General features: G+C 38.5%; 1 pseudogene; it reads left to right on the top strand.

Annotated features, from left to right (window-relative positions):
- Window positions 1–15,696: 15,696 nt before the first annotated feature.
- Window positions 15,697–16,581, top strand: LOC102731175 (swi5-dependent recombination DNA repair protein 1 homolog pseudogene; annotated as a pseudogene).
- The last annotated feature ends 6,040 nt before the right edge of the window (window positions 16,582–22,621 follow it).

Here is a 22,621-nt window from a genome sequence, read left to right as displayed (position 1 = left end):
AAAGATTCATAGTATCACATTAAAATTCTTGGCTGTGGAGATAGGGGATGGGAATTCAGATAAAAGGAAATAAGTAAATAAGTAAACAAATAAATAAAACTATTGACCAATTATGGTAATGTACCATGAACTAAGGAATATGACTAACTCAACTATCTACCTCAAAGTAAAATACACACAGAGCAAAAGGTTCCCAGGACTGGGGCTGAGGTATGTATAGCATCCTTGGAAATTCTAATGCCACCTTCCCATACATCTACTTTTGAATGCTCAGTACTACTTTAAAACAATGTTCTTCTGGTCTTTACTCTACCACTAGTAGCCACTTCAGGAATCTGTAAATGTGTCAAGCTAATGGTAGCTTACTGAAATCTTCTTGCCCAACAGAATCCAAAGTAATAGAATGTGGCATCTGCCCTTCATACTACAGGATTTTCTGTCTCCTTGGATTTTCCCCGAGTGCATCTGTTTATGTTCAAGCTGAGATCTTTCTGCCAGAAGTTGGTACTTGTCTCAGTCACAAATTCTCAATTATGTGCTCAGCTAGAGTTGACTATATAAGAATTGGCTTCTGTCTTCACAAGCCCATTAAACCTTTCACATAGGGCTAAGTAAAATGCCTCAGTTTTTCAGGTTCTTTTCACAGCTCTTGTCTTACCTTTATCTTTATTTTCTTCCTGTAGTCCTCCTGGGGTCAGTCTACTGGCTTGAATTTTCATTTTTCCACCTTGCTCAACCCTTGATATATATGACCTTCTGGTGCTAACTGACCCACTGATTCTAACTTTTAGAACACTGTGCACCTTCTATTGCCTTTGAGCCTGACTCCACCTTGTTTGGCTGGTTCTGACTTGAAGCTTTGCTCTAACCTTTTGTTTCTGGTTCCCTAAACTTACTCCAATGCTGGAATGCTCACACCAGCCCCTGCCTTGGGCACTGGGTCCCAAGTCCTTCCCCAGGACTGCCTCATTCTTGTGCCAGTTCCCTTTCTTCTGTCTCAGACTTACCTCGGCTCTCCTGATCCTGGATCCTACATTTGCACCCATGACTCAATGCCATATATAATCCTCAGAGCTGACAATCTCATAGACCTCTCCCCACTTGCCCTGACTGGCCACCACCAAAAACAGCCAAGGACAGAAGTTTGTATTTTGAAGGAGTTTAAGCACCATTTCATGAGCTATTGGGAGGAGGACATGGGATGTGACCTCTTAGCCTAGATGGACAATATTGCCACTTACCAAATGGAAAATAACAATAATTACTAAGAAGGAATTTTTTATGAGTGCTTAGTGCCCCAGGGGCCAAAAGCCCTTGCTGTCACGTGGGAATCAGAGAGAGCAGAGGATTTGGCTGTGAAAGAAGGTTTTAAAGGGTCATGTCACACTTATAGTTCCCATTCTGAGCATGGTCAAGGAGAAAGAGAGCTGCATTGATTTTCATAATGAAAAATGCATTTTTTTTCTATTGTGGGGGCAGTAATGGGGACAGGGCAATGATTAAAAGGAGAATCAATTAGTTAAGAATCTTAGAGAGTTAATAGAATATGTCAGTTGAAGTCCTCTAGATAGCATGTTTTTTCTTGATATGTTAGATTTACAGTTCCAGAACTCACATTAGCATTAATGAGGATTTCACATGTAAATTTCCAGCAAATCCAAAGGAGTGCTAATTCTTTACACCTGGATGGTGCTCTGAAAAATCCTTTCTCCCCCTTAGCTTTTCATAATGCAATGGATAATAAAAAGCACAAATTTGGAAATTGTCCATCCAAGTGACATAAGTTACAACAAAGACAATGTGTTTGTGAGAAGTTCCTTGCTTCTAAGACGGAAGAGGCATTGAAACCAGCCTTGTTATTATTAGCTGCTGTTCAGAGAAAAGGTGTTATGTAAATTTAAGGCACAGTCTTGTCATTTCCTATTATTATCACTATATGTTGTTGAATTTGTTAAATTATGTTGATTATTGGTCTGATGTTTCTACAGGAAATGATAGCAGTTATCTGCGTCTAGGGATAAAAGAGGTATTGGCTACTATCTTATTTTCTAGTCCACATGGAGAGAGAATGATTTATTTTAATATTCTAAAAAAAGCCAACCCAAAAGGCTTTCTTACCACCTTGGGAGTGAGTAGGGAAAAATATGAACCAAAGGTGAAAATTGGAAGGAGGCAGATTTCAGGTCAATATAATGAAAAGTTTTTAAAGTATTGGATCTGTTTCTTTTTTTTTTTTTAAAGATTTATTTATTTATTTATTTGAGAGAGAGAATGAGAGAGAGAGCACATGAGAGGGGGGAGGGTCAGAGGGAGAAGCAGACTCCCTGCCGAGCAGGGAGCCCGATGCGGGACTCGATCCAGGGACTCCAGGATCATGACCTGAGCCGAAGGCAGTCGCTTAACCAACTGAGCCACCCAGGCGCCCTTGGATCTGTTTCTAAATAGATAGGGCTCCTTTGGTAAGGAGTGAGTCTTCTGTCAGTGAAAATATTCAAATATGTTCGGGAAATTGTGCAAGGGATTTCTGTATCAGCTTATTTGGATAATTCACTCAACTGGGTTTTTTTTTTTAAACAATATTTCAAAGTATTAGGAGGAAAGAAAATTTTTAGTTTTAAGAGGTGATTATGAAATGTTCAAGAACCTCAGAACCATAATACATCTCTCCCTTTTTAAAAACTTTTTTGGACGCCTGGGTGGCTCAGATGGTTAAGCGTCTGCCTTCGGCTCAGGTCATGATCCCAGGGTCCTGGGATCGAGTCCCGCATCGGGCTCCCTGCTCCTTGGGAGCCTGCTTCTCCCTCTGCCTCTCTCTCTCTCTGTCTCTCATGAATAAATAAATAAAATCTTTAAAAAATAAAAAAATAAAAACTTTTTTATTTTGAAATGATTACAGATTCCTATAAATTACAAAAGTAGTACAGAGAAGTATCATTTGTCCTTCACCCAGTTTCCCTCAGTGTTTACATTCTCCATAACTGTAGAACAATATCATAACCAGGATATTGACCTGGTACTTTTATTAAAAAATTGTACTTCCCTTAAATAGTCTGAGGTCCCCAGAGAATTTTTTCTTCATTTTTTCTGTGTATATTATTAAATCATATTTTCATGAATGGGAACTGTTTTAGAACTCAGTGTATGTATAAGGGATGGTAGAAGAAACATATCTGTAATCTAAAATGCTCTACATATCCCCACTTATGTCTTTTTATTTCAGCTTCATAACTATTAGGTATAACAAAATTCAATGACTTGGTCATTATCACAAAGCTAGTAATAAGTGAGGTTGCAGAGCAAGAATTCAAACCCAGGTCTGGCTGACTGCACATCTCAGATTTTGTGGAGGCACTTCTGTATCTGCTAATTTGTGAATGGCATGATGGTTAACAGGCTTCTTTAGACAGACCTTGAGTGTTAAGTTATAAGTGGGAAACCACCCTCTCTGCCAAATTGATTATAAATAGTAGTAAAAGTTTAAAGCCAGGATCCCAAGAAAGCATTTAAAAATTGTCCTTTGTTTATTGAAAATATAGGGATGCCCAGGTGCAGAAGGGGCTTTGCTATATACAATGGCAGCTTATGTTGGGTTATGCCTATTATAGAAGAAATACGTTGATAGTCTTTTTTTAAACTTTTATTTTGAGATAACTATAGATTCATATGTAGTTGTAAGAACTAATATAGTGAGATCGTGTGTATCTTTTACCCAGTTTCCCCCAAAGATATCTTGCAAAACTTCAGTATAAAAGTGTATAATATATATATAATACACATATATTATGTGTAGTACTATAATACAATATATAGTACAACCAGGAAATTCACACTGATATATCAATCTTACTCAGATTTCGTTAGTTTTATATGCACTCATTTGTGTGTGTTTGCATATATTTAGTTCTATGTAATTTTATTGCTTATGTAGATTCTTGTGACCACCACCAAAATCAAGTTATGGAACAGTTCCAGCACTACAGGGATCTCTTGTGCCACCCTTTTATAGTCACAGCCTTCTCTCCTGCTCCCCCTTCCTAACACCTGACGACCACTGCTCTGTTGTCCATCTCCATAATTTTGTCATTTTAAGAATGTTATATAAATTGAATCATACAGTATGTAACCTTTTGAAATTGGCTTTTTTACTCAGCACAATTCCCTGGAGATTCATCCAAGTTGTTTTGTATATCAATAGTTTGTCCCCCCCCCACCACCTTGTTTGCTTTTCTTTTTTTCTTTTTTTTTTTTGCTGAGTAGCATTCCATGGTATGCATTACCAGTTTGTTTAACCATTCATCTATTTAAGGACATCTGGGTTGTTTCCAATTTTTGGCTATTACAATTAAAACTGCTATAAACATTCATGTACAGGCTTATATGTGAACATAAGTCTTTATTTCTCTTGAATAAATGGCCAGGAGTGCGTGCAAATTCTTGGTCATATGTTATTTGCATGTTTAATTTTTTAAGACTCTGTTACACTCTTTTATAGAGTGTCTGTACCATTTACATTAACAGTCTTATATTGAGTGGTCACTTATTTCATGCTAACTATGTTCCAGGTCCTAAGTACTTAATATGCATCATCTCATTAAATCCTTATAAAAAATGCTTCCATTTTAACATATGAGGAAATTGAGGCCCAGAGAGATTAAGTAATGTTTTCAAAATCACACAGCTGGGAAGTTGCAGAGCTGGACTTCAATCCAAGCCAATCAGATGCTAGAGCCTGTATGTACTCTTATTTTGTTTTATTTTTTAAGATTTTATTTTATTTATTTGTCAGAGAAAGAGAGAGAGAGTGTGTACAAGCAGGGGGGAGTGGCAGGCAGAGGGAGAAGCAGGCTCCCCACTGAGGAAGGAGCCCGATGTGGGACTCGATCCCAGGACCCTGGGATCTTGACCTGAGCTGAAGGCAGACACTTAACCGACTGAGCCACCCAGGCGTCCCTGTCTGTACTCTTAAAAATGATACCATCCTACTTACTCCATTGGAAAAGGGCTCCAAGTAAAGCAGATGGTAAGTTTTTCAATTTGTCATACAGCAAATAAATAATATAGCATACTTCTTAGAAAGTATTGGTTCGACATTTAGGCTTAAAAAACTCTACTCTGATGACTCAGAGAAAAGCTGGAGAAGCAGTTTCTAAGTTTGTAGGAACATGATTCTGCTTTGGTTGAGTTAGAATTTATACTCCTAGTGGTTTGGCTGTGGGTAGAGTGGGAAGTACAGTAGACATGTAATAGAACACCTGAGCTCATCTTCTGGATTTCTTACTGACTAGATGTGTGATCTTGAGCAAGTGACAACCTCACTGAGACTCAGGTATGTCCTCATCTATGAAATGGGGCTACAAACCCATTTCTCACAGGGATTTTTGTAAAGATTAGATGAGCCAGTGGATGTGAATGCCCTTTAAAAGCTCTGTAATACACTGTATAATTGTAAGGGTACTTGTTATTACCTGAAATGATAATAGCAGCATTGCAGATGTAATGTACAGGACAACTTGGATGTGCAGTGAAAATCAGCTTGTACAATTATGCCTATATCTAATCTGGCCTTTTTCTTGAGCCCGTCCACCCACTTGAGAAGAGTAGGTACCAAAACGGTAAATACCTAATTTGGTTTAAAACTTAGTCTGATTTAATTTAATTAAATTTAAACAATGGACTGGCAAATTTTCTGTAGAGGACTAGATAATGAATATTTTAGGCTTTGTGAGCTTACAGTCTCTGTTGCAAGTACTCAGCTATGAGAATGAAGGCAACTAGAAACAGTATGTAAATGAATAGGAGTGGCTAAGTGCCAATAAAACTTTATTTATAAAAACAGGTGGCAGATTTGACCCATGGGCCATTCTTTGTCAACTTCCAATTTAAATAATTTCTTTAGATAGTGTTCAGTTTCTCTTAAATAAAAATGCTGTGTCAGTTAACCTTTCCTTACTTTTTTTCATAAGATGGTGTCTGAGTATATGAGGAAAGGGCTTGTAGAACCTCTTGGTGTTGTTAAAAAGAAAACCACAGGCCCAGGGTGGAGTCATTTGTCCCCAAGACAGCAAACCAAGACTTAATTGCAGTTTCAACCTCTCCAGGAGTAGGAGTTTAAGTCAGCCAATCTGGAATTTTCTGGCCAGCACCAATGAGGTAATTTAACAGGGGCCCTGTCTATCCCCGAAAGCAAGATGAAGTAATCTACCTAGTAAGACCCCTCCCTCTTCCCCCTAAGGGAAGGTAAACTTTCCTGAAACAATCTTTTCTTTTCCTTTGCTAATAACTTCTTGTCCCAGCCTCCTTCCTATAAAAACCTTTCAATTTTGTACCTCTCCTCTGAGCATCTTTCTACTTGCTGGGTGGATGCTGTCCCATTTACTAATTGCTTAATAAAACCAATTAGATCTTTAGATTTACTTGGTTGAATTTTGTTTTTTTAACAGTGTAGGTAGAAGATGGGGGTTCTTAGATTCAGGTGCCTTTGTGCTCTGGTTCTGGTGGCTGACTGATATCCCTTGTCTCCTGTTTACTGCTTGCTCCACTGGTGTTTACAGTTGAAGGTTATGGTTTCACCAATTATAATTTGACTCCCTTTTCTTGGTTTGGTCAGAGCCTGGAAATGTGCCCTTTTTGCCTCTGCTTCCTCTCAGCTTCTATTGTTTATAACCTCTGAGTGTCTGCCAGGTCTTCCATCTAGCCCACTGGCAAATCTCTGGAGTGGACTCATTTCTTTGCCATGACAGATCCAATGGCTCTTATCTCAGTGCCCATTCCTCCTGGAAACTGAAGACAGTTGGGAAAAACTAAACTTCAGTCTCTCTGCCTGACCAAAGAGACTTTGATGTATCTATAGGGAACTATGTGAAGTAACCACTCATAGTTTCAGTTGGGGAGTAGTGTTACCCTTACTCACCTTACTGTACTTCTCTCTGTAGACTTATCTCTATCTTGCCTTTCTCTCACCTATCTTCCTTTCATAATTTCCCAGGACTGGAAAGGCAGAGATGTTCTTTTACCTCTACTAGATTGTATCCTGCTTCTAACATAGAGTTGGCCTAGCCGTTACAAGGAAATGGATTATTTTTCTAGGGCACTGTGTGATCTGGATCCTTAAAACTTAACCCTTGATTTGCTAAAAGAAGAGCTAAAGGAATTTGGAATGTATATATATATATACATTCTAGCAAGAAATGGAAAAGAGACATGTAGGTAGTAGTAAAAGTCTTATCAATTACATTATTATTATTGTTATAAGACAAAAGCCTGGATTATTTTGCATGTTAGAAGTGAATATTGCCCTGTCTTTCTCTTTTCATTGTCATAAATGCTAATGTCTATCATCCATTCTTACCCTCTCACCAAATGATTGCCTCAGTCAGACTAAGGTGTAAGTTAAGTACTCAAGAAGGCAAAAGAGAAAAGCATAATAATAATTTTCAAACTATTTCTTCTTTTAAATTTTTTTTGCCTCTCAGAATAGTTGATCTGACTGAGTGGCAGTAAAATATAGTGATCAAAAGCATAGGCTTTAGAGTCATACATACTGGTTTTAAGTCTCAGTTTCATTACTAGAAGTTAAACAACTTCTCAATGTCTTAGTTTTCCATACTGTAAAATGCAGGTAACAGTCATTAGTGAAGGTAAAATAGGATGGAACAGATAAAGTGCTTTGCAACACTAAGTAATCAATAAATAGCAGCAATTTATTTTATTGTTTGCAACAACAGTACACCTATTGAACAAATGAGCTAGATTCTATATCTGGGTCACTATCTCAAGATCTGGTCTCAGTGTGTCAGCTGAAATTCATTTCTTCTAGGAGAAATGTAGGAGAAATTGTGCAAGTACCAATTTGCACGTAAGACTTGAGGTGGTTGGGAGAAAAGAAAAAAAGGAGTTTTCTCATTTTTTTCTGTTTTCAAAAACTCACACTATCTGCCAGGAGGGTAGAAAGGGCAAACTGGAAGTAGAAAAGAAAGGAAGAGGAGGCATTACAGAGTGGCTTTCCCCTGGAATTGATCCAGAGCAGTTATATACTTCTCCCACAACATTTTCCCTGCATCCTGGTACCACAACAATTAGAGAAGACTACTGTGATTTTTGCTCAAAATCAAAGGAAACTGGAGGCTCTTGACCACATGAAGTCCAGGCAGGATAGTTGCACAGGGCTCTTCCATGGAAATACATGGGGAGGGGGCATATAAATGAAGGGAATGTTTGATGTTAGTTTCCAAAGAACTCTTTGCCCAGGGAGAGATTTGACATATGTCAGGAAAGCAGAAAATCATATTGATTTGATCTGTTGCATTACTTGTGTGTCTTGAAAAGTAAAGGAATAATTGGCTGTAAAAGATTGGGCTCTGATGAAAGTTTGTTACTTATGTACTGCTTTGCTTCTGTCTTTGATACTGAGCATTATTTCACAATAGGCAAAAAATAGTGTCTGCATTTTTTTTCTTGCACCCAACACCTTTATCTTCATTAAAATTGTCTCTGAACCCTGTGAAGTGAGGCTCATCTCTCCTGCTCCTTGCGGTAGGGGAAAAAAAAGTAAAACCTGGAGGAAATGGAAGGTGAAATGTCAAGTACCTAAGGTATTCCTGTCTAACCTTGGGCAGAGGCCAACTACTGAACACAGAAGGTAATAAGGCAAACTCTAGAATGTGTTTTTGTAATGGCATGGCTTACAAGCCATGCTGACAGTGGGCTGTAATCTCACAGCTCTATTTATAGCTCCCCCCCACCCAAATGCTACAGAACAACAAGTATTCTGACAAGTTGGAATGCTAATAGATTATGCAAAAGCAAATCAATAAAAACTCTTTTCAAAATGTCTATCTTCCTCCAATAATTAGGAAATAGGGGAGTGGGTGTTCTTTTTCATATCTAATGAAATTTAGGGATCAGGAGGTTTGGTAGGGATGAAATAAATGCCTTTTGACCTGATCTGTAGAATAGGGGGGATTTAGTTAGATTTAGAGGCTCCAGTCACCATTTCATATTTATACAATTCTGTTCTGGTCAGTTCTTTTATGCCCTCTAGTTCCTGTGGTTGGATAGTCTTTGAGTCCAGCTCTCTCTGTATCATGGTCTTTAAAATTAGAGTGTTGCATGTTCCAGCCAACAACAGAGCAACTGTTTCCTGGCTCTTTACACATGATTGGTTTATCTTTCCTCAGTGATTTTTTATTTAGGAAAGCTATTCACTGTATAGACAGATGGGACAAAACTAGATACATAAGGGTGTCTAATAATTAGGGACAGCTGCTTCAGGTAAATGCAGTTTGCAGATGGCAAAGGAACACCAGATTATGTTAATTTTCCCAAAATAACTTTTTTCAAAGCCTTATAACAGAGCAGAATCTTCTGTTGTTTTCTGGAAACAATGATAATGCAAAGAGTAATGAGAGTAATGGGCTTGGGTAGTGTCTCTCCTTGCTTTCCCCCCAACCTGTGATTGCAGTCTTGGATGATTTTGAAGGATAGTCCAGAAGGCAAAACATCTAAATGGAGGAGGCAATCTGCTTGTTTATTCTGGTTCCTATTAACTAGCACCATGTTTTATGCACTTCCTGCACAAAAACATGGCATAGCACCCAAAGCCAACCTGGTAGACCATGAAGTGTATTTTCAGTTATCTCTTACTGTGACTTTAGCCTGGCACAATTGAGGGGTCTCAAGAAAGTCCTGAGGACTGAGTTCTAATCTCAGCTCAGTCACAACTTATTGTGTGACCAGGGGCAAAGAGGTCTCTAGGTTTCTATTTATTCATCTTTCAAATGGAGCAAGGTGAGTTCACAGAGTTATATTGAGGATGCAGTTAGTTAATACAAATGATATGAAGAAAATACATAAACCTTTAAAAAAAAAACAATGTATAACTCAGTTATTCTTTAGTGGTCCATTCAGTCCTGGAGACAGTTTCCTTACTAAACAAATCCCTGTTTATGTTTCCAAAAATCCTAAATGCCATTTGCAGGAACAGATTTTACTCTGGTCACTCCATTTGTTGGCTAGCCCTGAGCATGTTGCATGCTCTATATTAAGTGACACTTGCCTCCAGGTTTTCTTATAAGCATTGTTCTGGTCTCTTTCTGATATGTTCTGCCTTTTTACCATCAGAACAATGCATCTCAAAGTGTAGTCCTTATATCACCTTCACCAGAATCACCTTTAAAAGGTAAGTTCCTATGCCAGGGCCACAAGAGCCACATCAAGAAGGTCTGATGAGGACTTATGAAATCTAAATTTTCACACTAAAGTTCGAGATCTACAATGTTAAGCTTGCTTAGGGCAGAGGTGAACTAGTAAACACATCATTTTCCCCCTTTATCTGTCCTAGTCTAATCAGTGTCTAGCAAACATGGACAGCTAATTTGTACATGTTATTACATACTTTCATCCCTAATTTCTCACGAATGTGGGTTACCATTCTGTGCAAACTTGCATAGTTGTAGTAAAGGGGTAGGATATGGGGCTCATTTGGTTAAGCACCCAACTCTTGATTTCAGCTCAGGTCATGATCTCATAGTTGTAAGATCAAGCCCCGTGTCGGGCTCCATGCTGGGTGTGGAGCCTGCTTAGGATTCTCTCTCTCCTCCTCTCCCTCTGCTCCTCCCCCCCCAGCATATGCACTCTCTCTATAAATGAATGAATGAATGAATGAATGGTATAAAATTGTGTGATCCTTTTCCTCAGATTGGCACATGCAAATAGGAGTCTTTTTTTTCTCTCTTGCTGTATGCCCTAGGAGCCATTTTTGATCTATGGAGTCAGAGTCAGAGTCAGGCAGGCTTGCATCAGAAAGATTCCAAGCCGGGGCGCCTGGGTGGCTCAGTCGTTAAGCGTCTGCCTTCGGCTCAGGTCATGATCCCAGGGTCCTGGGATCGAGCCCTGCATCGGGCTCCCTGCTCAGCGGGAAGCCTGCTTCTCCCTCTCCGATTCCCCTTGCTTGTGTTCCCTCTCTCGCTGTGTCTCTCTCTGTCAAATAAATAAATAAAATCTTAAAAAAAAAAAAAAGAAAGAAAGATTCCAAGCCTCTTCACCACAGCTCCCAAAGCAGTGTTCCTCAAAGTGTATGTAGTCCCTGGAGCAGCAGCATCAGTATCACCTGGGAATTTGTTAGAAATGCAAACTCACAGTATCCTCCTTTCCACTAGACCTAATGAATCAAACTGGAATGTGCTTAGCAATCCATGAAAGCCACTGCTCTAAGGCATTTTCTGCCCCAAACTGCATTATCTCTAAACCTTGAAGCAGCTGGAAAGGTAAAGGAAAAATTGATTTGAGCAGGAAAATATGGGCATGGCAATGAAATGAATTACTTAATTGTAAAGGTCTTGTTTAGGGTATTTGTGCTTAGCGATATCAGATCTTTAAACAGCAACTCTCCTGAAAATGGCTAGAAATACTGAACACAAACACAATTACAACACTCAACCATATATGTATGTATATGCATGTAAATACATATGTATGTATGCAAATATGCATATATGTATATAATTACATATTTAATTAATTGATTAAATTAAAATAGTCTTTAGAAAAGAACAGAATATAGCATTATCAGCAATGAAATTGAATCAGTAATCAAAAAACTCCCTCCCCAAAAAGTCCAGGACCAGACAGCTTTTTTTTTTAAAGATTTATTTATTTATTTATTTGAGAGAGAGAATGAGAGAGAGAGAGCACATGAGAGGGGGGAGGGTCAGAGGGAGAAACAGACTCCCTGCTGAGCAGGGAGCCCGATGTGGGACTCCATCCTGGGACTCCAGGATCATGACCTGAGCCGAAGGCAGTCGCTTAAACAACTGAGCCACCCAGGCGCACTTTTTTTTTTTTTTAATGTTTTATTTATTTATTCATGAAAGTCAGAGAGAGAGAGAGAGGCAGAGGCAGAGGGAGAAGCAGGCTCCCTGCCCAGCAGGGAGCCTGATGCGGGACTCGATCCCAGGACCCTGGGATCATGACCTGAGCCGAAGGCACACGCTTAACCATCTGAGCCACCCAGGCGCCCCAGACAGCTTTTTCTAGATATGTCTCCTGAGGCAAGGGAAACAAAAACAAAAGAAACTATGGGACTACATCAAAATAAAAAAGCTCTGCACAGTGAAAGAAACAATCAACAGAACTAAAAGTCAACCTACTGAATGGGAGAAGATATGGGCAAATGACATATCTGATAAAGGGTTAGTATCCAAAATATATAAAGAACTTACACAGCTCAACACTGAAACCAAAACAATCCAATTTTAAAAATTGGCAGAAGACATGAACAGACATCCAAAGAGGATATCCAGATAGCCAATAGACAAAGGAGAAGATGCTCATCATCATTCATCATCACAGAAGTGCAAATTAAACTAAATGAGATGTCACCCCACACCTGTCAGAATGGCTAAAATCAAAAACACAAGAAATAATAGGTGTTGGCAAGGATGTGGAGAAAGGGGAACCCACTTGCTCTGTTGGTGGGAATGCAAACTTGTACAGCCACTGTGGAAAACAGTATGGAGTTTCCTCAGAAAATTAAAAGTAGTACCCTACAGTCCGGCAGTTGCCCTGCTAGGTATTTACCCAAAGAATACAAAATACTAATTCAAAGGGATACATGCACCCCTATGTTTATAGTAGCATTATCTACAATAGCCAAATTATGGAAACAGCCCAAGTGTCCAATGATTGCTGAATGGATAAAGATGTGGTATATATAAACAATGGAATATTACTCAGCCATAAAAAGAAATCTTGCCATTTGCAATGACATGGATTAAGCTAGAGTATAAGGTTAAGCAAAATAAGTCAGAGAAAGACAAATACTGTATGATCTCACTCAAAAGTGGAATTTAACAACAACAACAACAACAACAAAAAACAAGAATAGGAATCATGGAACACTTCATCTAGAACTAATGATGTAATGCATGGGGATTAACATAAGAATAAAAATAAATAAATAAAAAAAAAAAAAACAAGAATAGGAAAAGAGAGAGGGAGAGACAAGCCAAGAAACAGACTCTTAACTGTAGAGAACAAACTGATGGTTACCAGAGGAGAGGTGGGGGGGATGGGTTAAATAGGTGATGGGGATTAAGGAGTGTGTTTATGATGAGCACTGAGTAATATACAGAATTGTTGAATCACTATATTGCATACTTGAAACTAATATAAATTCTATGTTAGCTATACTGGAATTAAAATAAAAAAAAAGAAAGGAAAGAAAGAGAAAAGAACAGAAAAAGAGTAAAGACCTTTGAGCAGTAATAAAATCTTAGCAAGAGCAATTAATAAAAAATTGCAGGTAAGTGAACAAATTTGAAATACATACCAATCAGCAGGTCCAGATGATATGCATTCTGGGGTCTTGAGGGAAAATGATTTCACTAAGCCACTGACAACTGGAAAACCTAAGAAAACCCACTTGGGTATGCACCAATTTTTTGCCTTGTCAGCGTTCTGTATAATGGAGTTATTCTGGCAGGTGTATTCACTAGGCCCTGTCTGCCCTCCATCTCCCTCCCATCAAGAAAAGAATAGATTCAATTTCTAGGTATAGCTGATATCAGACTTAACAGAATATACTTTTTTTTTTTTAAAAAGTCCTTTTTATAAATGGATCATCCTCAGCACTGCATGCTGTAATTCAAGCCCCTGGCGTGTAACACATGACAAATGTTGCTCCCAAGGCCTACACAGGGCAGCTGGGCCTATGTGGCCTTCAGCTGCTTGTGCTGAGATTTACTAGTTACAGTCTAGTGGGAGGAATATGGAGAGGAAGCTAGGAGCTTTTCCACAGAAAGGGAGTTTGAGAGCAAGGCAAATTATATCCTGATGTTGTTTTCTCCTCTTGCATGTTCTGAGACTAAAACATGGAGAGGCTGAAGTAGCTGAAGAGATATTGGCTAGAGATGTAAGGTCTTCAGGGATGAATGAAAGTCTCTGATTCCTGCTGCTTCTGGAGACTAAAGGGTTGTGCTGGGTTGATTGCTTGGTCAGACCTAAGGCTTAGGAATCTAAGATAGAAGTTGGGACCATTCCTTATACAAACCAGGTAGTGTCCTCACAATACATTAATAGGTCACACTCCTGACCCTAGCCATATGCTGTATCCTTATTGGCATTCAGTCACTTGAGAAGTTACTGGGAACAAGGGTAGATGTTTCTATGCAATCCCATCCTGGGGAAAAAGAACTCCAAATGCATTTTCTTCATGGACAGCACAGATGTTTTGTGGTGATGAATGATTCTAGGGAGTTTTGGATAGGGATTTGGTGTGTTAATGTTCTTTTCCTTGATACATTTACATATTCTTAACAAGCTTTTCTCATATTTTAATGAAATCTAGGCCTTTCTCTCAGCTCATTCTGATGTGCTGTTTCAACCTCTTATGTAACTTCATGGACCCATACCAAAAAAAGTGGAAACAAGACCATGTGTACTTAGATTGTCATATGTCAGAGGTGGTAGGGCATTAATGGAATGATTACTGATCTAGGGGTTGTTTATTATCCTAGGACTATCATGATCTAGCTTGATCATCTTGGGGTCATCCTTTTCCCCTTACTTGTCCTCAGTTTCCTCATGTATAAAGTGTAGGCATTGGATGACATGACCTCTCATATCTATTTCCATTTCTAAAATTCTGTGACTTTTGCATAAGGGATCCTTAATGTATGTGATTCTATCATTTGTTGTGTTGACTCTTTAAGAAAAACACTTTATGTCCATGGTAGATAAGTTTGTCATTTTGCCAAGACATGACACCGAATTTCATAGATGAGGCTGGAGTGTGGGAGAGTTGCTTAGCTAGTGAGTGCATCTAACCAACCACCTAGCACCTTCCTCTAAACAGGGTTTTATTTTTCTCTACTTATTAGATAGTTTCATGAGGGAAATTAGATACAATGGTGAATTTGGTAACATAATCCTTGTTTACATGAAGGGCCTATTAGATGGTATACATGAGACCAAATGTTACTGCATATGAAGCCAATTTGATCTTATATTCTTTGTACCTCAATTTCCTCATCTGTTAAATATGGATAATAGGGACACCTGGGTAGCTCAGTTGGTTGAGCGTTTGCCTTCGGCTCAGGTCATGATCTCAGAGTCTTGGGATCAAGTCCCACATCAGGCTCCTTGCTCAGCGGGAAGCCTGCTTCTCCCTCTGCCTGCCGCTCCACCTGTTATGCTCTCTTTCTCTCACAAATAAATAAATGAAATCTTTAAAAAAATAAATAAATATGGATGCATTGATCAAAGGCTTATTTCTCTCTCATGCAAGGCTGATATGGAGAAGAAAGACAAGGAGACAGCATACCAGTTCTTACCTACTTCAGCCTCTAAATGGCACATTACTTCTGCTCATAGTTCAATTGGTCAGAACCATCCACAAGGTCTACCCTAACTGCAAAGAAGACTGGGAAATGTAACAGAGTAAATGGACTATTTGGTGGGCACCAATAGTCTCTGCCACTAGTCCCTGAGAAGATAAAGGGATTGTTCTTTTCCTCTCATAGCATGCTGGGATATTAACAGTAATGACTACTACTATTATTTATTTTGAGCCAGATAATTTGCTAAGTGTTGTACATAAATTATCTAAATTAATCCTTACAACCCTGTAAAGTAGGAACTACTATAACCATATTTTACAAATGAGAAACTTTGACACAGAGATTAAGAAACTAACTCCGGTGCGGCCCCGCCCCGCCGCGGCAGCGCGCGTTTTCTGCTCTCTGGGGATGGCGGAGGGAGGGTCTGTTCGCTACTTAAACGACACAGAGGCACTTGTGTTCCTTGTTCCTCAGGCCTGGGTGGTCATTGGTTCTAGTCACACAGCTTTTTAGGGTTTAAGAGGTAAACCAAGATTTCATTTTCAAGATGGAAAGCCCATCGGACTCAGCTGTGATTTTACCTAGCACTCCACGGGCCTGCGCCAATCCACCATCTCCCCGTACAAGTAGCACAAGAAAACAACCTATGAGTGCAACACTTAGAGAACGATTAAGGAAAACTAGATCTTCATTTAATTCCTGTTACAGTGTGGTGAAACGTCTTAAAGTAGAGAATGAAGAAAATGATCAGACTTTTCCTGAGAAACCAGCATCTTCAACAGAAGAAAACTGTTTGGAACTTCAAGAAAATTTTAAAAACATAGATGGTGAATTCAAAGAAAGTACATATTTGAAAAATACCTTCAAGAATATCAGTGCATGTGTATCTAAATCTCTTGATACTGAGTCCTGCAGTGATCTCCAAAGTGACTTTGTGAATGAGGATCTTCCCAAACAAGGATTAAGTGAAGAAGGAACAAAATTGGTGAAGCAGATTGAGGAGAAAGAAGACGTTCTTCGGAGGCTAAAACTGGTCAAAATGGATAGATCAAAGAATGACCTGTCTCAGTTACAGGTGTTAATACAGACGTGGAGAAGCTGTAGCCAGCTGTTACTTTATGAGTTGCAGTCAGCTATGTCTGAGGAGAACAACAAACTCAGCTTTACTCAGTTGATAGACCACTGTGGGTTAGATGATAAATTGCTACACTGTAACAGAAATGAAGAAGAATTTATGGGTGTTTAATTCATAATTTTTTCTCCAGAATATTTTTGAGAATGACAACTTAAAAGATAATACATTTTAAAAGGAGGGTAGAAACCATTAGGGCCTGGAGAAAGGTATCTTGATGAACATCAATTTAGGGCACTCTGTTATATAAATATAAAATAAGTTCTAAAATGAAAATTTAGTATTTTGGATAAATTTGCCAAAGAAAACTTGACATTCAAAGAAATGTGAAAAAAATTAAATCATGTTTAAAAAATAATTTGGTCATTTCTGGAAGTCAAATTTAATACATTGTTTTGTTTATTGTGGTAAAAAAGTTCTATTTTTTTTAAGGTTTTATTTTAAATGTTAAAAAATAGTTCAGTCTGGTTAATGTCTAAACCTAAAGTGGTCTAAAAATGCCTGCCTGTCTCCTAAGTTTATGAACCGTGTTTTTATCCTTTTACCACATATTTCCTTCTGGATGGTGTAGCAGGTAATTAAACTTGCCCATATGTCCAAAATTAAAAAAAAAAAAAAAAGAAAAGAAACTAGCCCCAAATCACATGGCTAATAAGTATCTGAGCCCAGGTTGAGATAGAAGTACATTTAGAATGTAGCAAATCTCTCGTTCCAGGAAACTAGCTATTTATCCCATTGCTTTTATTTTTTTAAAGATTTTTTATTTTTTTATTTTTTATTTTTTTTGGTTCTAGAAACTGATCACTTAATTTTATTAACATTATAACGGTTTATCCTTACATTTCTTTTTTTTTAAATTTTATTATGTTATGTTAATCACCATACATTACATCATCAGTTTTTGATGTAGTGTTCCATGATTCATTGTTTGCATATAACACCCAGTGCTCCATTCAATACGTGCCCTCTTTAATACCCATCACCAGGCTAACCCATCCCTCCACCCCCCTCCTCTCTAGGATCCTCAGTTTGTTTCTCAGAGTCCATCGTCTCTCATGGTTCGTCTCCCCCTCCGATTTCCCCCCCTTCATTTTTCCCTTCCTACTATCTTCTTTTTTTTAACATATAATGTATTATTTGTTTCAGAGGTACAGGTCTGTGATTCAACAGTCTATATAAAGACTTTTTATTTATTTTTGTAAGAGAGCGCGAGCGCATGAGCAGGGGGAGGGGCAGAGGGAGAATCAGACTCCCTGCTGAGCAGGGAGCCTGGATGCAGAACTCTATCCCAGGACCCTGGGATCATGACCTGAGCCCAAGCCAGATGCTTAACCGACTGAGCTATCCAGGCGCCCTGTCCCATTGCTTTTAGGTACCTAGGCCTGCTCCTGGATTAGGATTCTTGATAGGATTATATTGCCAGAAGGGGTTGTTTTGAAATTTTTTCAGGGTGTTTTTAGTTGTCACATGTTGGAGGGTGCTACTGACTAAGAGGGAGGGCCAGGGATGTTAGATGTTCTGCAATGAGGATGTTCTCATACAATGAAAAATTGTCCTATTTCTGTCCCACAAGACTTTTGAATGTTGAGGTGTTCAAGGCTTATTTAAAATTACCCAATCTTAGAACCTAAGTCTGTTTTGCTTATAAACACAAAGTATACTTTGCACAATTATTAATATATGCTAAATTTTCTAAGAATGTGGTTATTGAACAAAGATTTTACTTTGATAGAACTTTATTAATAATAGCTAAAATGTATCCAGCTTACTATGTGCCAAGCACTGTTGCAAGCATGTTATAGATATTAACTTATTTAATCCTCACAATACCCTAAAAAGCACATACTATTATTATTCCCATTTTACAGTTGAAGAGACTGAGGCACAGAGAAGTTAAATAACTTGCTCAAGTCCAGCCACACAGCCTTAGCAAGTTGCATTCACTATTTTGGAAAGTTCTGTTACTGACGGCAATGCTTCTCATGGTGTTTACCTTCATGTTTTAAACATTTCTGGTATTGGGCACCTGGGTCACTCAGTCGTTAAGCTTCTGCCTTTGGCTCAGGTCATGGTCCCAGGGTCCTGGGATCGAGCCCCACTCCCTCTCCCACTCCCCCTGCTTGTGTTCCCTCTCTCGCTGTGTCTCTCTGTCAAATAAAATCTTAAAACAAAACAAAAAACATTTCTGGTATTCATCACTTTTTTTCATTCATCCAAGTATCTGTCTGGTATCATAGTCCTTTTGCCTGAAGAAATTCCTTTAATATTTCTTGTGCTACAGGTCTGGGGGCAGTGAATTCTCTCAGCTCTTGTCTGAAGATGTCTTTATTTCTTCTTAATTTTTGAGAGATATTTTCACTGGGTATAGGCTTATGAGCTGACATCTTTCTTTCAGTACCTTAAAGATATCACTCCATTATCTTCCGGTTTGCATAGTGCTTATAGTGTTTGAAACACCAATACAACGTTCTCAAATCAATCTGAATATATAGCAGTCACATTCACAGTAGACATCTTTCCCCTTCATTATGTCTCTTAATGTGGTTATATTAAAGCATTTACATATTAAGATATATATTATTTTATTATTAATTACTGTCCCTTTCTTTCTCCCTTATATTACAGTTAAGGCATCACAATTTTTTTTCAAGTTCTGTTTATAGGAGACTTATATTACCTATGAATTTCATTTTGGAATATTAACATGAACATTACAAATATTTGTTAGAAAAAAAGGATGTCTAATAACTTGTTGCTGTCTTAGACAAAAAACTATTAACTTGGGAAAGTTGATTTTTAGTTTTCCCTCCCCCATTTGATTTGATCTGTTTCTTGGCTCTTATTAACCCTCATTAATAATGGCCACTTCTGATTTGTATTTTCCTGATAATGAGTGATGCTGAACATCTTTTTCATGTGTCTGTTGGCCGTCTGAGTGTCTTCTTTGGAACAATGTCTATTCATGTCTTCTACCCATTTCTTCCCTGGATTATTTGTTTTTTAGGTGTTGAGTTTTATAAGTTCTTTTTTTTATTTGAGAGAGAGAGAGAAGGGGGGAGGGGGAGAGAGAGGAGAGAGTCCCAAGCAGATTTCATGGCAAGTGTGGAGCTCGATGCAGGGCTCCATCCCACAACCCTGAGATCATGACCTGAGCCAAAACCAAGAGTCAGATGCTCAACCAACTGCACCACCCAGGCACCGCTATAGGTTCTTTATGTATTTTGGATATTAGCCCTTTATCAGAAATGTCATTTGCAAATATTTTCTCCCATTCAGTAGATTGCCTTTTAGTTTTGTCAATTGTTTCCTTTGCTGTGCAGTAACTTTTTATTTTGATGAAGTCCCAATAGTTTATTTTTGCTTTTGTTTCCCTTGTCTCAAACTATAATGAGATATACCTCACACCAGTCACAATGGCTAAAATTAACACAGGAAACAACAGGTGTTGGCAAGGATTCAGAGAAAGGGGAACCTTCTTACACTGTTGGTGGGAATACAAATGGGTGCAGCCACTCTGGAAAACAATTACAATTTGGAGGTTCCTCAAAAAGTTAAAAATAGAACTACCCTAAATCCAGCAATTGCACTATGAAGTATTTACACAGAGTATACCAAAGTACTAATTTGAAGGGATACAGGCACTCTGATGTTTATAGCAACATTATCAACAATAACCAAATTATGGAAACAGCCCAAGTGTCCATTGACTGATGATCAGATAAAGAAGATATGGTATTTATATACAATGGAATATTAGCCATAAAAAGAATGAAATTTTGCTATTTGCAATGATGTGGATGGAGCTAGAGAGTATTATGCTAAGCGAAATAAGTCAGTTAGAGAAAGACAAATACCATACGATTTCACTCATATGTGGAATTTAAGAAACTAAACAAACAAACATAGGGGGAAAGAGAGAGGCAAACCAAGAAACAGACTCTTTTTTTTTTTTTAAACATTTTTTTTTTTGAGAGAGAGAATGAGATAGAGAGAGAGCATGAGAGGGGGAAGGGTCAGAGGGAGAAGCAGACTCCCCGCCAAGCAGGGAGCCCGATGCGGGACTGCGATCCGGAACTCCAGGATCATGACCTGAGCCGAAGGCAGTCGCTCAACCAACTGAGCCACCCAGGCGTCCCAAGAAACAGACTCTTAACTATAGACTCTTAACCAACAAACTGATGGTTACCAGATGGGAGGTGGGTGAGGGGAATGGGTGAAATAGGTGATGGGTATTAAGGAGTGCACTTGTTGTGATGAGCACTGGGTGTTGTATGTTAAGTGTTGAATCACTAAGTTCTACACCTGAAACTAATATTACACTGTACATTTATTAACTGGAATTTAAATAAAAACTTAGAAAACGAACAAACAAACAATGGCCACTTCTGGATTGATATTATATTTTCCAAATTTTCTATAGTGAACAACATTACTTTTGTAATCAGGAACTTTAAAAAAAGACTTAAAATAAAGAAAAACAAGATAAAAACAAAGAATTTCCCCAAGTCATATTCATAAGGCTTTGTAGGTGACAAATATTTTGGATAATTTATTTTATATGAGGTATTAGGGGTCAATAATGACTTAATGTACCATATTCAATCCTCCCTCCAAACAAACATTTCAAAACATTTGTGAGTGGAAAATGTCTTTGAGTTTTAAGTACCTACTTTGAGAATTTTAGGTACTATAGGGAGATATTCTAAGGTAGGTGATATTTTGGAAGCTCTATAGTTATCTACTGCTGCACAACAGATTTCCCCCAAATTTAGCAACTTAAAACATTAAACACTTACTATCTCACAATAACCAAGGGTCAGAATTCAAGAGTGGCTTAGTTGGGTTGTTCTGACTCTGGATCCCTTTTGAGATTTTAGTCAAGCTGTCATCCAGGGATGCATTCACCTGAAAGTTTGAGGCTAAAGGATATACTTTTAAGCTCACTCCTACAGTTGTTAATAGGAGCCTTCAATTCTTCACCATGTTGGCCTTTCTATAGGGCTGCTCACAACACGGCAACAGGAGAGAGGAAGACACAGAGAAGTGTTCTGGTAAATTAGAATAGAGGATGGGTAACATGTGATGTGATTTGGGAGTCAGGGGAGGGACAATTTGGTACCTACAGTGCTTCCTGGAAGGACTCACCTTAGGAAGCAGCATGAGAGAAATGGGGGAGGCGAGCAGTGGGTCCTGGAGGGTACCAAATGGGAAGAGAGTTGTGAGTACAGAAAGGTTAGGTGACAGCCAAAGACAACCCAATTCATTTTACAATTTTGCTGAGCACCTGGTGAGTGGGTGCTGTGTGTTTCCATCGAAAAAGAAAGCCCTTTAGTCTTTCTTGCTGTAGAATGTATTGCAGAAGTGACTCATTTAGACAACGATATTGGAAAAATAATTTTTCCTTTCAACCTCAAAACATGCATGTTTCACACAGCTAAATGCTGGGCACTTTTTTCTTGTGCTTTCCAAAGCTATTCCTCTTTAGTTGGTGGTGAGTACCAAATGGGCATTTCTCAAAATACTCAGCCATCTTATCTTCCATAGGAGTATTTGGTATGCACCCCCCCCCCACACACAAAGCATTTTCAGTGGGAGCAGATGGTGTGGTGGGATGAAAATTATTCCTTAATAAGAAGGATGGATTTTCATATAATTCTTGCAGATCTGTGTGGTTTCCTTTAGACTGTTTAGTGCAGCCTTGGCTTTCAGGGTCAGATGCGTCAGGTGCTAAGGAAATCCCCATCTCCATTCAAGCACAGTAAAGCAGCCCCTGTAAGCTATGAGCACAAATCCCATGGATACTCAGGCTCTAGTCAGACACTAAATATGATGTGAAAAAAATCCATGCTAAATGTAGAATTTTCATGTAGATCTGAATTTTCCTTTCACTTTCCCATCTACTCTGTGCTACTGCTTTAAAGTGATTCCTGATAGGAGGCCAGTCTAGAAAAACAATACCAAGTGCATAAACGAACCCCAAATCCCTCATTAAGCTATTAGCACTGTAATAGAGCTCATTATTTTTCACCTTCCAATTATTGACTTTTTTAATTAGAGAACATGCTCAAAGTTAAACTGTACCCAGTACTTTCTGCAGAACTTCAAGCCAATTTTGCTATATTAAAATTTTACTTTGTGCCAGAAAGCTTGGAAA

Source organism: Leptonychotes weddellii, chromosome X (assembly GCF_054177405.1).
Source record: "Leptonychotes weddellii isolate Sample4059 chromosome X, ASM5417740v2, whole genome shotgun sequence".
In the NCBI taxonomy this organism is placed as follows: domain Eukaryota; kingdom Metazoa; phylum Chordata; class Mammalia; order Carnivora; family Phocidae; genus Leptonychotes; species Leptonychotes weddellii.
Note: the sequence above shows the minus strand (reverse complement) of the source record. Positions and strands in the feature narration are given on the sequence as shown.